Source organism: Mycetomoellerius zeteki, unplaced genomic scaffold (genome assembly GCF_001594055.1).
Source record: "Mycetomoellerius zeteki isolate Tzet28-1 unplaced genomic scaffold, Tzet1.0 scaffold51, whole genome shotgun sequence".
NCBI classification, from domain to species: Eukaryota; Metazoa; Arthropoda; class Insecta; order Hymenoptera; family Formicidae; genus Mycetomoellerius; species Mycetomoellerius zeteki.
The window spans coordinates 817,266-833,652 of NW_017257512.1; the positions used below are offsets into that span (position 1 = coordinate 817,266).

A 16,387-nucleotide genomic window follows, 5' to 3' on the forward strand; every position below is an offset into this window, starting at 1 on the left:
TTTTAATATTAGAAAAAAGGTAATTTTCTTCTAAAAAGGTAATAAACTTTCTAAATTGCCTGGTTAATTGCTGTTGATCTGTAATGTAGATTACATCTATAGCGCAATTGTGATTAGAAGAAGAGAAACTGCTCATATATTACCTACATATAAATTTAAAAAAATGAGAAAATACGGAGCAGGAGAAAGGAATGGTGCAACAAAATAGTAGCGGAGAGAAGATAAATAAGAAGTTAAAACAGAAAGATTTTACGCAGTAGTGAGATAGGTTAATCATAAATTTGTACGTATTTATCGCCATTAATAATTAATTGCATAGTGAATTACTCAATCCAGTTTGGCCGTGACGACGATAAATTCTCGCGATGAAGGCTGCCGAGCTGCTAAGATGCCGACTTTCTCGCGGTGAGCGGCATGGCATCGATTATTCAATTAATTATAGTAGTACGACGTTAAACGCCAGTAAAATTACAACCTCCCTCGCTTATTTCGTTCCGTTGCAATGATTATACGATTGCAGAAACAAGCGTAGTCATCACTGATCGGTGGAAGTATCCTCGTGAATAAGCGAGCTGAAGCGCGAACTTGAATTTTTCCTCAACACGCGCAAATGATTGATGTTAAGTTTGCTAGTAGCGCGTACACACGATTACTATATTATTCTCCTAAGGAATACAAGAACGGCCACGCGCGCGCACCTGATCGCGTATCGGCTACTTTCTTCTCCCGTGTTCGGCGAGAGAAGCGAGAAAGGAGCGAGAGAGGAGCAAAAGAGACGAACCCGGCCGACGTTTTAAATTCAGGTGCCGTGACCGGTATGCAAAAATTCACCGAGAAGTAATACGAGGAAAGCGGAGGGAGTGTGCGAGGTGAGGTACAACCAGGGGCCCGGTGTATGGTCAGTTGGTTCGTTGACCGATCTTTTCTCCTCTTCTTCGTCCTCCTCACCCTTTGCACCGCGATTCTCTCTCGCCCGTCTTTCGCGTCGCGATCCTTTTGCCTTCCAGCACACGAGAGAGAACGGGATCCGAAGGGAACGAAGAAGGATCGTGCCTTCGTATCGGGCATGTGCCGCGATCGCGTTGAGATCTCGAAAATCGCGACCGCGCAGACGCAGGGTTACGATGTTCGAGTTCGACTTCCTCGATCGCCGAAATAGAGATTTATGTGCGACAGACGGAGAAATTCACCTTTCTCCTGATCGCCAGCTGAAGACGCTTGGCTAACTTTTTTTTTCAGGAAATGACCTATTGAATTGCGCATTTGATCAAGGAGATTCTCCTTACGGGGATCGTTGTATAACTCTCGAGAAGAAGCAATCGACGACGAAATAATTTATGCTTCAATGGCTTGTGAAATGAGCTTTTAGAACCGTCTCGTCTAGTTATCGGGTCGTCGATTTAGAGATACAGGTATAATACAAGGTAGCTCAGAAAAATCAGAAGACCTCGCATTGTTTCAGAGCAAAAGAAAAAACTCGTAAGAGCAAAAGGTGAGAAAGTGTAAGAAGCGATTTCGCGAAACGAAAATGAATCGCCACTAAAAGCAATTTCATTAATTACCATGTGCATCTCCTTCAGTGCGCACGGAAGAGTCCACTTCCGGTCTGTTGGTTCCCTCGAGAAATCGATAGATGTGGCAGCGATGTGCGCACAAGTCCCGGGACGGGTCAACGAGCTGCTGGCGTCTTCGGTCGTAATTAAGTGGGGATTCGTAATTAAGTGTGAAAGTTATCAACCGTACCAATTGAAAGCGCTACTTCGATGCGTATCAATCAAACCGACGCTATTACAACTTTCGTCGTTTATGAAGTTATGGCCGAAAGCGTAATGCGGTGAAAGGAATAATTTGAATACGATAAGTTTTTAATGATAAAATTATTATCTTGCGATAACTATATGATAATCAATAAAAATATTCATTTTTGTACTCCTAATTTCTTTATAATAATTATTGAATTGCTTTTTTTTATAAAGAAATATACCTTGTCCCAAGTATTCAAATATTAAATTATCCGTTCGATATTATTTATGTTCGGGAAGTAATTATTTTATTTGGATTCACAATAATAATACAAATATGTGTATTCGTCATTTTTTGAATTCTTGCAATAAAGCGCGATCTTTATTTTGCACTCGATGGGGTATAGTTATTGAATGTTCCCTTTCGGGTAACAATTATTTGCAATTATTGGAAATAGCGTCGCACATGCAATAGCACGAGGCCAAAAAATTGTATTCGCAATTGTTTCCAACTGTCGTTTCAACCTCAATAGTGAACTGTCGCTTTTGATTCCTTTTCGATATATCATATATCTACGTCCATTATTTTTAATGCTGAATCGAATTCAATTATTCCATACAGTGTTGGACCACAGCTTTTAATTATTTAGAACGCTTCTTTCTCTCTCTCTCTCTCTCTCTCTCTCTCTCTCTCTCTCGTATGTTTCGCAAACATTATTCTATCATTAAAAAAAAACAATTAACGTTCATTAATCAATATTGTAATAATTAATCAAGTTTACGGCTCGATTATGACGAAAAAATATAAAATGCATGAAATTTAATATTTTAACAGATTAACATTTTAACAGAATCAAAAATTACTCCTTCAAATTTTAATTCTCAAACTTGGTGTATGAAAAAAAATTTCATTTACACGTGTATTACACATCGTGCACTTTACACCCAAGTGCACATTAAAAATTGTGCGCTGCCAGCAGAATTCCTGTATCTGGGAACCCGACGTCTATTACGCGTTCATTTTTATCCTCCTTTTTAAAGAGACACGAAAGAGGTCGATACGTGTAGAAATGCTCGGCGTGTGAATGCATTTCTCGCCTTGAATTTTTCTCAAACTTCTACCTCCTCAGGCACAACCACGTGATTCCTCTTTCTCTTCTTCTCTCAGACAATATTCATGGACGCGAGACCGCCGAAGAATAATTGTACGAGTAAAGCCGGGATGCCGCTATACGCACCGCGTGCGTGATTAACCGGAGCGAAATTGAACCGGTTTTCGATGCGATGCCCCTCGCAGTAGATTCGCGCGGTCCGATAAACGAAATTAATGAATATCGATTTCGGCTTCAACGAGAACGACCGCTTCTTTCGCATGATTGTAAAAAATACACGAACAACGTGGAAGAATCGCGATACAAAGTGATTCTTGAAAGGAAAAATGCTCAAGAGATTAATTTTCATCCTAACGTTACGCACCTATGCAACACTACGCGTTATATTTATTTGAGACGCCTAGTAGCGTTGCTGCGCTAATCCATTTACACGTAAGCAGGTGGAACCGAACTAAAGCCTTGTTACGCCAAGATAGGTAAGAGCTTCAACTTAGTTAACTAAGTTTGCTTACTGTCCGTTTATCCTGCAGGCAAGATATACGAACGAAGAGTAAATCTTCAAAGTTAGATAATCTAGATTTTTAGTACAAGTTAATGTCAGTAAACTCGCACGAAAAGGTGTAAATAAATCTAAACATTATGTTAGAAATTAGATGATTTTTCAACGGACGCTGTTACAATTCTAATGTCTCTACTTTTAACGAAATAAATTAAGCGAAGTGGGATACGCGTCTTAGATCGCTAATTTTCCGCCTTGACCGCGCGAGAAGTATGTACGTATTGATGTATCGTTAAATCGGGACGACGGCCTAACGGTATGGCGAAATTGAAAAGTCCGACGGTTACCGCCTCTCGCAACACGGTTATCAACCATAGAGGATTAGGCGAATGGAAGTGCCCAAGTTTTCTGTGTCCCAGTTTAGATCATCGCCGTGGGATACCGTCGTTCGGATACTCGGCGTTCTTCGCATTTTTCAACCACGGTGACAAGGTGGATCCACGATCCATAGCTTTCTTCCATGATACCTTTTCTTCCCTTTGCACCTTGCGTTACCATGGAGAGACATTCTTCCCCGACGCGGTCAGACGCACGAAAACAGGTTTACTCCCACTCACTATACTGGCGCGACGCGTTGCTCCACATTCTTATCTCGGCAGGTGAAATTCGGGATACCCGATCTGTCCGGAGAGCTCACTTGACGAAATAATGTTCCGGCATGCATGATTCGTGACAGTGACAATTACGTGCACGCAAGTTGCAAATGATGCTGTTAATTTGTAGCGAATGTAGCACGCGAGTTCCGGCCGCTCTCTCGATCCGTATCTACGAATGGTAAATATTTCAGGCTAATTGAATAAATGTAAATTTATGAGATGAAATATTAATAAACATTGCAATTATAATCGGATCTAATCCATGCTCCCGTTTCCTCTGACCATTCTTCGTAGCAGAAGAGAAAAAAAACTGGACGACTAACGTGAATTTAACTGAATTTTCTGCCGTCCAATCTCGAACTGCTTTCGCCAGTCCGATTCGCTAAAAGCTTCCAACTTGTTTCGCGTCTCATTTCGTACAATAGTCGGTAGGTAGTCAGTCGTACTGTTCTCGGCAGCCGAGAAAGCATGTCGTGCTTCCCTTTCGCGACAGACGATCTACCGAGTTCTACTTTCTGTGGAACTTCAAAGAGATGACTTTTTTTCAGACAAGAGAAAGAGATGATGGCACTCTGTTCTCATTCTTCGAAAGTCACGCGGGTGGTCGAAGCATGTCCACAGAATTCGAGAGAGAAAAGAAGAAGAAAAATTGCCACGTAGTGACAGAATAATTAGGTCGCTGTCACATTTGAATCGGGTAAGCGCGCTCTCTCGTAACGAAGTTCGGTTTACACAACGAATTTGCGATCAGATGGAAACGAAAATTTAAGGGTCAGATATTAATGAACTAACCGACAAATGTCGATTTTATCGTGACTTTTTGGTTCATGGAAATGTAAAATATAATTTTATATTCCTATTTTTAAATTATATTCAGTAATTACTTATACATTACATGTATGATTACTTGATATAATTTAAAAGTAAATACTTTATGTAATGAAGTATCAAAATGGACTTGTAAACGGCTCAAATGAAATTATTAACGAATCTCAAATATCCGACTCTCAGAAAATCAGAAAAATCATTGTCGAAACAAAAGAGGAAAAATATAACAATTTATTTTGAACACAATTCCAACATGGTCACCCTATATATAATAAAGCTTTGCATGCATTATTTCAGTAAAATTTTGTGTTATTTTTTGTAACGTAACATTTGTAACATGGACATTTTATTTAGATAAGACTCAATATACAGCCGTGTTCCGTTGATTTTTGTTGCGCACGCAATTTTTGGGCAGCTAGGGAAATGTAAAATAAATCGTACACCGCGCGCTATACCGATGGGCGTGCATGAAAAATAAGAGGTATTTTCTTTCCTTGTTCTACAAACAAATTGAAATATGCTGGAAGCCTATACTATGCGCCGTAATGGAATTTTTTACGAGCGGATCACGCGTCTCTCCGCGTGTTCCAAATGTATCTATGCTCCGCGTCGACGATTTTGCGAATATCAGCACTGTCATTTTTCGATCAGACATCGCGAAGTTATATATTCACGGTGCTCGATGTATCAAACGTACATGCTGTGGCGCGTGAAGTATGCGCCGTATACGATGAACAAAAGATAATGGTGCGATGAGAATTCGAAACGTGTCGATAGAGTGTCGAAATTCAAAGTGTGTCGGTGAGCCAAAGAACGATATATAACTCGCAGGCGATAAATCAACAAAGTGAACTTTCAGTTGAATCCCATTGGAATATAATTGTAATATCTTAAAAAGCAACCAGAATCATAACTTAATACTTATTGTGTGAAATACAAAATAAATAAATAAATAAATACGTATTAATATTTTCGATTGTTAAGAAGATCTTAATAATAATTTCTTTGTTTTTCTACAAAAAATATTAAGCTTAAGATCCCTTCTAATGATCGAAAATATCAATATTTATTTATTCTTGTGTATTATTACAACACTTTTTGAGAAAATAAGCTTATGTCTAAACTATCGTGTTTTAAATGCATTCTGGTTTTTATTTAAAAGATGCAATTTAAAGCTGTTGATTTTTGTTCAATTTACTAGTAACGAATTATAAATTGCAGGATCGTGTTAGGATAATTGCATTTGCTAGTGATGCTAGCTAAAGCGCTCTTCGAGAGCGGCGGATATAATTCTTGGTAAATGCCAAGGATCGCGAGTTAATGTTAACGAGTGATCTTTCTCGATCGCGACATGGCGTTTCTACTCAGTAACATCTGTTATAATCGAAAATAAAAGCGTACGAAGGTTAAACGTGACGCATCCAGGAAACATTAGGAGACGTTCCTAAGCTTTTACGAGGTAGATAATCACACATGTGGTACAGTCGTGCACAAGAATGTATTTGTCAAAGCATTTATGTATTGATAAAAATTCTATGTGCGCGCGCGGTCACGGAAAAAAAATGCAACAGCACAGCGGTGTCTCTCTGTCTCCTGCCGCCGAGGTCTCCGTTCCTTTTAGGTAACATGTCAGGTGTCAAGACCCTGAAACCTCCTTCGCGAAACAGGAAGATCGAGTGGGAAGGCTCGGACAAGGTTGGAACTGCAATTTGTGGCCCGACCGGTTGCAAGCGCGCAAGAAGCGCGCTTCTTGATAAATATCATGTCGTTAATATGTACAGGTACGACGTGGGTTTTAAAACCTTTTCCGCGGCACGAGCGTCGCCTGCAAATGAAAAATCACGCGATAACGAAACGTAGAGACACTACGAATGAATTATTGTATTAACGAACCGAAGTCGTCTCGACAATTAGAAATGCGCACACAGATATTTATAAGAAGAAATTGGAATTTCATTGAGTTGGCTGCTTTCCATGATTAACGATCATTTATCTGATATCTTGCCCGAAAATAGAAGACAGGGTCTTCGACCTCTCGATTGTATCGGATGTTGACACTGCGGCTGACGTGGACGACTCTGCCGCGGAAAGTTAGTTGATATTAACGTACCGGCTAATGAATCATTAGCGTCCCTATTAGCCCATTAATGTCTCTTAACCTCTAGAGGTCTGTGCCATATCCGGTTGGGTTAACCGCATGGGAGCAGATGATACTGGATGCACTTATGTCACATACACGACTGCATCGTGCATCGGACTCGTGTGCGCCAACTGGCTGCACGGCACTTTTGCATTTTTTTCCGCAACCTTTTTATTATCGTCGTAACAGCTTCTTTCTGCTACATTTTCTCTTTATTACATGACTTACAATTTACTACTAATTTAGACTCGTAATTACGAAGAACTTGTATATACAGGTTCATATTCATTTTAAATATGGTACCAAAATATTATTTACCATCACATTATTTCATTTATCATAAAAATATAAATAATGACTCACGATAAAAAGAATAGTTGTCATAAACTTTACGAGTGAATAACAATATAACGTAATATTCATAATTTCATAAACTTCTTTATCTTTTTATAGTTTTTCTTAACTGTTAATTAAATTTATTTTTAAAAGTAACGATTATCTTAATTTAAACTAGAACATCTACTGAACTCACGCCACTTTATCAATTAGACACTAGACATAAAAAATGAAATAATTACGCAAATCCCGTTCGTTAAACGACGGAACTGAGTAGAGTTTTTACTGAAGCTCCTACAAAGATGCTCGCCCTTGACAAAAATTTCCACGACATACATACAAGACCATACAATTACGTGAGTCCGTTTTGTTCGTCGGAGAATTAAGGAAGCTATCTCGCTCACTCAAGATCGCTCGTAAAGTTTATGATAACTGTTCCCATATTTTTTTTTATCGCGAGCCATTACCGAGCCCCAGCCAGATATGCACGATTCTTATCTCCCGAGAACGTCCCGTGCTGCGCAGGCACCCCACGACGAATTTCTCGTTCTGTCTCGTTACTGAAAACAACCAGAATATAACGCGGCCATAAAGTTTCTCGTAATCGAGTTCATCTTCGTGCGATTTATTGCTGATGCATCTGATTCCCGTCTTTCTCTCGCGGGACACAGACACATTACCCGTGCTTTTTCTCAAGGATTACTCGCGCGTAATGGATACACACGCTGAAAAACGGTCGACGTGGGAATTTGCGCAGTCCTACTCCAATTATGCGACCGTCTCTCGAGAGCTCGCGGGAGTCGACGAAATCACTCTCGAAGCAAACCGAGACCTGGTGGAAATAATAACTGCGTAAATACAATACCGACTGGATGTCGCTCGACAATGATTCGTCCTGAATGTGTACAGATAGATAAAGTTCGCGCAGCGGTCACGTTAACTCCGACTCGTATTAAACGACGGGCCGCGCGTGACTCTAATATTCATCTCCGTCAAGGACTAAATGGAAATCTACGGGTTATTCGGCCTATAACCTCGACTTTCGCACGATTCTGAGTCACTATTAAATAAGATCGACTAGCATAGCGGCGAATGTTGACTCTCCTTTTAGATTAAATATAAGGCCGTCATGCTTCTCAAAGTACACATTAAAGTGTTTGTTATTTTTGAGACTAAACTTGATTGAAAGTTGAGAGAAGGAAAACAAGAAAGGAGTCTATGATTGTTACGTTAATGAAAAAATTGTTAAAATAATAGAGCACACAATTGCAACATAGATTTTCTTAATTAAAGCTATTTTGTGATTTAAATGTCATATTAAATTTATTTATTTATTACTAGTCGATATTAAAATTTTAATGGAAACCTACAGGCATCGAAATTTCTGTTTCACAACTCTGGTTCTGCACGATCAGAAGCAGCCAGTCAGTTGCGTATCGCAAACTTTGACGTACGCACGTGTTATTTATCCTTTCTCAAAGAGTGATAAGCCACGTTCGTTGAACGTGATCGTCCTGTCCAACAGCTCGTGTTTCCAAGGTGGTTAAACTGCGCTTGACTTGCATCGGACGAACGCGTGTGCACGATGCATTTGCTACAGCGTCTGGTTGCGATTATTCATCCTCTCTGAATCGTAAAAACGAATTGATTATTGCCTTGTGCGAGCGTCTTTTTCCGCAACGATTAGTCATTGGGACTTGAATGAGCGCATAAATCGCGATCTTGACAAATACGAAATCAGAAACGTCGTCAGTGAGAGAAGTCAATATGTTGTTAATAACGTAAATAATTGCTACGGCATAATTCGTAAAAATTCATTAATTGCGAATCCTTTGACCGTATAATTTATAAGCAAAATCAATCATTAATTTGACGAGCAAAAAGTTGACCTGTGGAAGTTAAAAAAATTCTGGAGTGTCTTATATTATTATCAATATTGAAATAACGATTAGATAGTCTATCAAATTTCTGGTATCTTCGGAGTTATTAACGTTAGGCTCCATGGTCGACCGTGAGCAAGAATCTGGTCTTTATACGAGAGGATGACGTCACGCGGCGGCAACCTCAGGCAAGCAAGGTCCGACATCCTCGGTCTCTCTTCGCCAACGATAACCTGTTTTAGCGCTGGAACTAATCGGCAAGTTCTCGGGGTCGTCCGACACTGTCTCGCTTTAAAGGTCTCCCATGTGCCCGGTCACGAATGCGAGTTTTTATACAGCGGAACTGTTCCCTGGAAGCACTACCGCTCGTCGATCGTCCACTTAATCCTGATATTTCTTCAAATAAATCAACTGAAGACATTATTATAAAACAAAGATAAATAGTTATTGCTTCTGATTATATTACTCGAAAATAAATTACGTCAATAACTTGGATTAAACCTTTGTTATCTTTCTTTGTATTAAATTCCAGTGAGTATAATATAGATGAAGAAGATAAGTTCGATTGATGAAAATTTTTATTTCCGATAAGAAAGCATGTCCGATAAATTCAGATACAGCGCAATGTTAACATTGTGCGCAAATGTAATAAATGAAAAAAAAACGTTTAATTAGCGCGTGATCGCTTGCAACTATCTGCGACTCTCGCGGCTTGTTATCTTTCGTACATAAAAATTAGTGACGCTTTGCGTGCCTGCTAATTGGAATGTATACAATGTAACGTAGGATACACGAACTCGAAAAACTCGCTGATGTAGCGATGCTATCGTCCGCGTTACGTCAATTAAATTCCTCCTCTCTGATTGTTTTCATCGAGTCGCTATCGCGTTTGCGACGATACGAGTCTGTGCGTATTCCAGCGGGAAATAAATTGCGCTGGCTGACGCGACGTCATTATATCATCATCCGTGCAGGTATTCCTGCGCAGTTTAGAATCGACTTCAGCTCGGAACCGGCGGAAGGTGAGACGTGACATCAGAGTTTCTGGGAAGAGACTACTCTCCTTGTTTCCCGTTCGCACGGCTCGGCGAGGTGCGTTGTAAAAATATGGACGGACACGTCTTGAAAAGCCTCTAGGGTCAGTCTACGTCGTCGAATATTCTTTTTTCATTATCGAAGTGAAGCTGGTTCCAGTATATACGACGAGCGCTCGCTTATGCCGACAAAACTTTAGAAAATTATTTATAACTTATCAAGTAAGTGTTAGTTAAGTTTTCACTAAGTATATATCAGTTAATTAAAGTCATAAATACACATCAGATATGTTTTTAATATATAAAAAATATACAGATATACTTATATGACTTTAATTTCCATTTATATAAATCTACAGAAACTAAAATAAATTCCGTATAATTACTAGTCCAGATGCTATCTGAATTTAAAGGCGACAATAATCGCAACTCACTGTTGCACGATTGCAGCACGCGTCATTGTCACGAGTAATCGCTGTTCTCAGATCTTTGTTAGAGAGCTAAAATGAGTCCCAGTCTTTTAAAGCGTCGGTGGTTTTTTTCACACGGAAAAAGACTTTGCTATAGTGACGCGAGAATCTTCCATAATTGTCGCCGTAAAGTGCCCAGACGAGACTTGCAAATATCGCTAAGGACCTCGCTGCCACTTACTACACTCGGAAGGTTACTCAAAAGATTTCTTCCTTGAGTCCCGCGACACAAAGCGTTTTGCATAACTTCTGACACGAAGAAATTAAAAACGTTGTCTTTAATCGACGTAGTTTCTAGAGACTGTGAAAAAACTTTGTAAGACCTTGTTATTTACATAGCATAGCGCAATGTTATCTATCCATAAATTATTGTTCTATTTCTGTAGAATTGACTTGTCAATAAATATCATTGTAAATTTTCTATTTTTTAAACAAAAAAATTCGGAAAATTACATATTAAAAATCTATATATAATCGATACTTATAGTTGATTCTTATATTTAAGATTATCTCAAGTATTGTTTTAAGCCATTCACAGAACTGTATTAGCATCTTAAGATATTACTTAAGACAGAGTCTTGAAATAAGAACTATAAACATACCGACTTAAAACTAAGAACTTTAGAAAATTTTCACCATTCTTTTTATTTTGCAAATACTGATATATCACTTCAACGCTTCAAAGATTACACATATTTTAAAATATATGCATGTTTATTAGGAGCCGTGACGTTTGTTATGGCACTCCCAGTTATATAACCTACTGACGTTTGTCCATAATTAATTATTCAATGCAAGCTGCGTCGTTTGGCGATAATTATCATTTATTACACGTATTTATCATTCATTCAGGCACAGGTAAATTTCCTTTAAAGAAGTCGCTTCGTACAATAAAATCAGACAAATGAACTCATGAGGAAGCAAAGTATTTTCGCAAATAAAGAAAATTGCTTACGTCAACACAATGTATGTACTTATTTTCGAATCACATCGATATTCGCACAGTGAATCTGATTTAATCGCAGATTTATCATCACTATAAATAAAACATTTGCTGTCGCAATTTCTCAACGTATTTGGGATTAGAATGTCCGCGTATCGCAAAATGATCTTGAAATTGCGACACGTGTTACAGATAGTTATGCATTTATTCGCGCTTTGAAATGCTCGTAACGATTAATGTCTGCTAATGGCTGGTAACTGACGTGCACCAATAAAGATGACTAACGATGTGAGTGAGTTGAGGACACGTGGGTGGAATTTAACGACTCTCCGCATTCGTTAAGAATGACGAATTTATCGCCGTACGGCGACAGTGGCAAGTTATCTTAAACATATCAATTCCATTAAATTTTATTTGTGCATATTACAATCATAAAACTGAAAATTTGTTAAAACTCGATTTAACTAGTTAATATTATTTCTAATAAAGCTCTTTCATTAATACTAACTGTAATTAATTAAAGCTAGAATTTAATTTCTTGAATTAGTTAAAACTAATATTGACGAAAGGATTTTGTTAGAATTAATTTTAACTAAAATATGGTTTTGATAAATTTCGAATTTTGACTGTAACGTACGTGCGTCAATGTTTGGACTATTTAAAAATTTGATATAGAAAAATACGATGAAATCATAAAATCTGTTCAGTTTCCATGCCGCAGGTAAAAACTTCGTTTGCGAAGTAGTTTTGTTTTTTTGATCATAAAACAACATGAGGAATATCACGCGACCATGCGTGAAGCACGCAACGACTCTCAATATGCAACACGATAGCATATGCATGCGACAAGATGGCGGAAGTGAATTTTTGCGGAGAGGTATCTGTTTGTTATTCGGCAGCTGTGCCGAATGACTAAGAGGCTGTGTGGGCGGAAGCGAATCATCAGCCCTGAATTGATAGCGCGTACATTCCCCGCGCGATAGAGACTACCTATCTATCTATCTATCTACCTACATACCTCCTTCGTATGCAAACTGCAACTCTCACGACGTCTAGAGTTACGCGATATGAGAGCGATTTTCAATTCGCAATCTCTAAGAATCGCTTATCTACGTTTTCACAGACTTTGCGCTACTCGAGAATCGGTCTTTCTCTTCTAAGAAAAAATTTCGCAATCATTTCATTAAATTACAACAATGGTTACAACTATATTTAATTTGCCATAATTATAATTAAACCTGAAGGAGAAAGCTAAAATAAGAACGATTGCTAATTACAAGAGCTATATAGGACAAACAGCGCTGAGGGAAAAATTTCTCAATAGAAATTCACGTAAGTTACGAGAGTGTGAATGCTTTATAAGACGCGTCTCGAATTTGCGTCTCTTTCGTCTTCTCTCGACGAAGTTTTCGCGCGGGAAGTTCTATCGAGCTTATATAGGGACAGTCTTTCGAGTTCTCTCATTCGCCAAGTTGAACGCTCTCGCTTAACAAACGCTGTCTAACGAGTTCCTTCCATCTCTTTTGTGTCGCGAATCGAGTCGCCGCTGTCGGCTGGTATTGTCGAAAATAAATCGAGTCGAGTAGGTCGATCGTTTCGCACACGACAATCAGCAATCAAGTCTCGTGTATTCAAGCTGCTTTGTTACAAAATTGACTGCCACTTATATAATTAGCAAACTATCGATGCTTATCGTCGTTCATCGCTTACTCTCGACATGAACTCCAATTAGAGCCGCGATAGTCTCTACGAGATCGCTTTATGGTATTTTACTTATACAGCAAAACAGCATTTCTAATTTACTTTCAGATAATTTTGAAGTAAGTTTGATCACGTTTAATTCATTTAATAAAACACGAACGCTAATTGACGTTAGAAGTTGCATCAGTAAAGATATTAATTATAAAAAATTTTAATGATATTATTATGTACTTATAAAGGATATTTCTGTCAACGTTTATAGATTCGAAGTCAGTATGCGCGATGCTTATTTTTCTCCAACAAAAATTTCTGCAAAGTTAGTTATTACGAATTTTTATTTTTCAATATTAAATTCGCTAGAGATTTGTTACGGTTATTAACAAAGATATACGTAATACGACGTTCTTCATGCAATCATTTCTCGAATCATCCGTGTGTAATGGTAGACTAAAATTGAGTGAAAGCAAGATAAAGCCACACTTGAAGTATATAAAGGGCACGTATTCACATGCATCAAAATCTGGAATGTGTGAGGAAGCATCTCTTTGTTCCCGCTATCTCTTGCCAAGTTATACGAATATCCGCGATATTAATACCACTCGCAGAAACTTCAACGCCCACGAAAAGAGAAAGAGAAAGAGGAAGAGAGAGAGAGAGAGAGAATTTAATACAAAAATATTCTCTCTTGCCGCCCATCAAGATTGTGTAAGGATTTCCTCATCAATCCCCTTCAAATTCTTGTAAAGTATCCCGATGCACTGTGCATGACGTGAATCAAAGCTGATTACAATGAGAGCGTAACTATTCTATAATGAATCGTGTCGAGTTTCTTTATTCGGCACAACTCGGTGTTAAGACCAACCAGAAATCAATTCGCCGGACCGGAACCAAGCGGCGAGGAATTAATCTCATTACGTTGCCGGTTCGTTGCGTCGTTCCATTACGCTGTCACATGAATCGCACGCTATTATGAATTACGCAATTGGCTTTTGCATTACTGCGCCGTGTGTGCATCTCCCGAGGTGAATTAGTTGCCCTTATCTATGGCTCATACAATATCATTTGGGAAAGGAACTTTACTATACGCGCGGATCTATTACGGAAAAACGATGGTACGACCGAGTTGCTTTACTTTCAGACGCCGCCTGTATCCCGAAGCTAATGAAAATCCACTACATTATCCACAACTTCTTCCCCGTATGCGCGAAACTCTCGAAACATGCATAGTCGCGTTATTCTCTCATGAATTTAATCCCTCGCGAATTTTATTCTGGATGTAATATAATCCGATATTAATCCCAGCCGCCGCTTTTTGCCCGTTCGTATAAATGAACTGACGAAATGTAGACGCGTGTGCATCCGTAGCTAATACGTACGTCCGTGTTGCACGCACGCACGTGCACGTGAATGCGCCCACGAGAAATTCTTCGTTGGCAGAATCTGAGGTGCGACTATTGCAGAAACGTACGTTCGAGCTTCATTGTTAAAAATATTAGTGAGTTAATCAAAATAAGTAACACGCAATGCCAAATTTTAAATTTTCGAAAGTGTGCTGTCACATTCGAGTTTGCATAAAAAGGACGGTTTAATGAAGTATTTAAAAATTTAGTTACACTGAGAAAAAAATTGAAATGTTTACAAGCAAATGTTACACGTGATATTTTCTTCGATATATAATATATTGGTTATAAAAAGTTTGTGATAACAAAATATATATTTCTGTAAAATATATCTCATTAATTATAAAAAAATTATAAAAAAATAAAATAAATGATTTATTGTTAGGAATAAAATTTATTTGCTGTATTTAAATACGCTTAAATTTACTTCTCTTTCTTTTCTTTTTTTACATCGAAGATCGTACTTATACAAGTGAAATACAAGCGCGATTTCACTTTACGTGTATTTGATTATCTCTCGAACTGTAATTTCGTCGTGTCAACACGATGAAAATGACGCATTTAATAATTCATTGATGCATTAATTGTGACACGCTCTATTGGCCGAAGATATTGGCGCCGTTTAATGGCTGTTTTATGTAAAATTTCATGTTGCTTTCGTACAATTTCAAATAAATTCAGGCATTCAACTACCAACATCGTGAACATTTATTGGAAATCTCGCGATTGGTTACAATGTAGTTCAGAGTTAAATGCAAGGGGGAATGTATGCGCATTCACGTGCGGAAAGTGCAGTTCGGTCAAAATCGATAGAGCTACATTTGTAATACATCGGGTCGTTAATTATTATTTTATAATTATTATTTTATGATTAATTTATATGTAAATGATTAATATCCATTAAACGCAGTGATTAATTGAATAATTCACGGATTGATACTCCGCCATATTTCCCGGAATCCAATAAGTGCATTGATTTCGCAACGCGACATTATTCAAATGTAGCTACGCTACCTTCCTCCCCAGGGAAACGTGTTCTATAAACGATAATCTGATTTTTCATCGATTTTTCCTTTCGCTCACGTACATTGTTAATGTCTCGAGGGACGGCATGATCGCCGGCTTTCCACGCACGTCGATACCGTGCACATATCATGTAAATAAGCGTTAAACTTTTGCCGTGGCGACGTGCACGCGTGCACACGTGCGCACGGTATTGGAGAGGCGAGAAATAGGCTGTCGCAGCCCGCACGATCATTTCGATGTCTGTCACCGTAACGCGCAACTGTACGCGTACGTAACTCCACGTGAATTATTGCACGCCTGCACAATACGCCTCGCTATAGAGCTCCACCGAAGTATGCGTTCCGTAAAGGTAATCGTAGCGGAGGCTGCACGGGCGAATATGCAGATCACGCTCGCAGTACGTACGCGGGGAGGGAGACGTCTCCGCGATCAGCATCCGGCGACGTCGGGAAACTCGACGACCCGATTACGCCGATCGTAAACGCAGAATTACTCGACTCGACCTGCATTCCATACCGCGCTCCGGCTTACGGAGGACGTAACTATCCTATCGATTTGCCGCACGATATCAGTTTTACGCGATCGAAGCGTAGCATGCGAAATAGAATCTCGTTTCTCAT

General features: G+C 38.8%; 1 protein-coding gene across 2 annotated transcripts in view; it reads left to right on the forward strand.

Annotated features, from left to right (window-relative positions):
• MESR3 (misexpression suppressor of ras 3) overlaps positions 1-16,387 on the forward strand; it is a 46,724-nt gene that overhangs the window by 10,470 nt on the left and 19,867 nt on the right. Inside the window, exon 1 of one of the 2 annotated variants that reach the window (XM_018455733.1) lies at positions 10,308-10,449. The exons of the other annotated variant lie outside the window; for it this stretch is intronic. The gene's annotated coding sequence lies outside the window, so the exon portion shown is untranslated. Of the gene's footprint in view, positions 1-10,307; positions 10,450-16,387 lie in introns of those variants that run through there. 2 annotated transcript variants of the gene reach the window in all.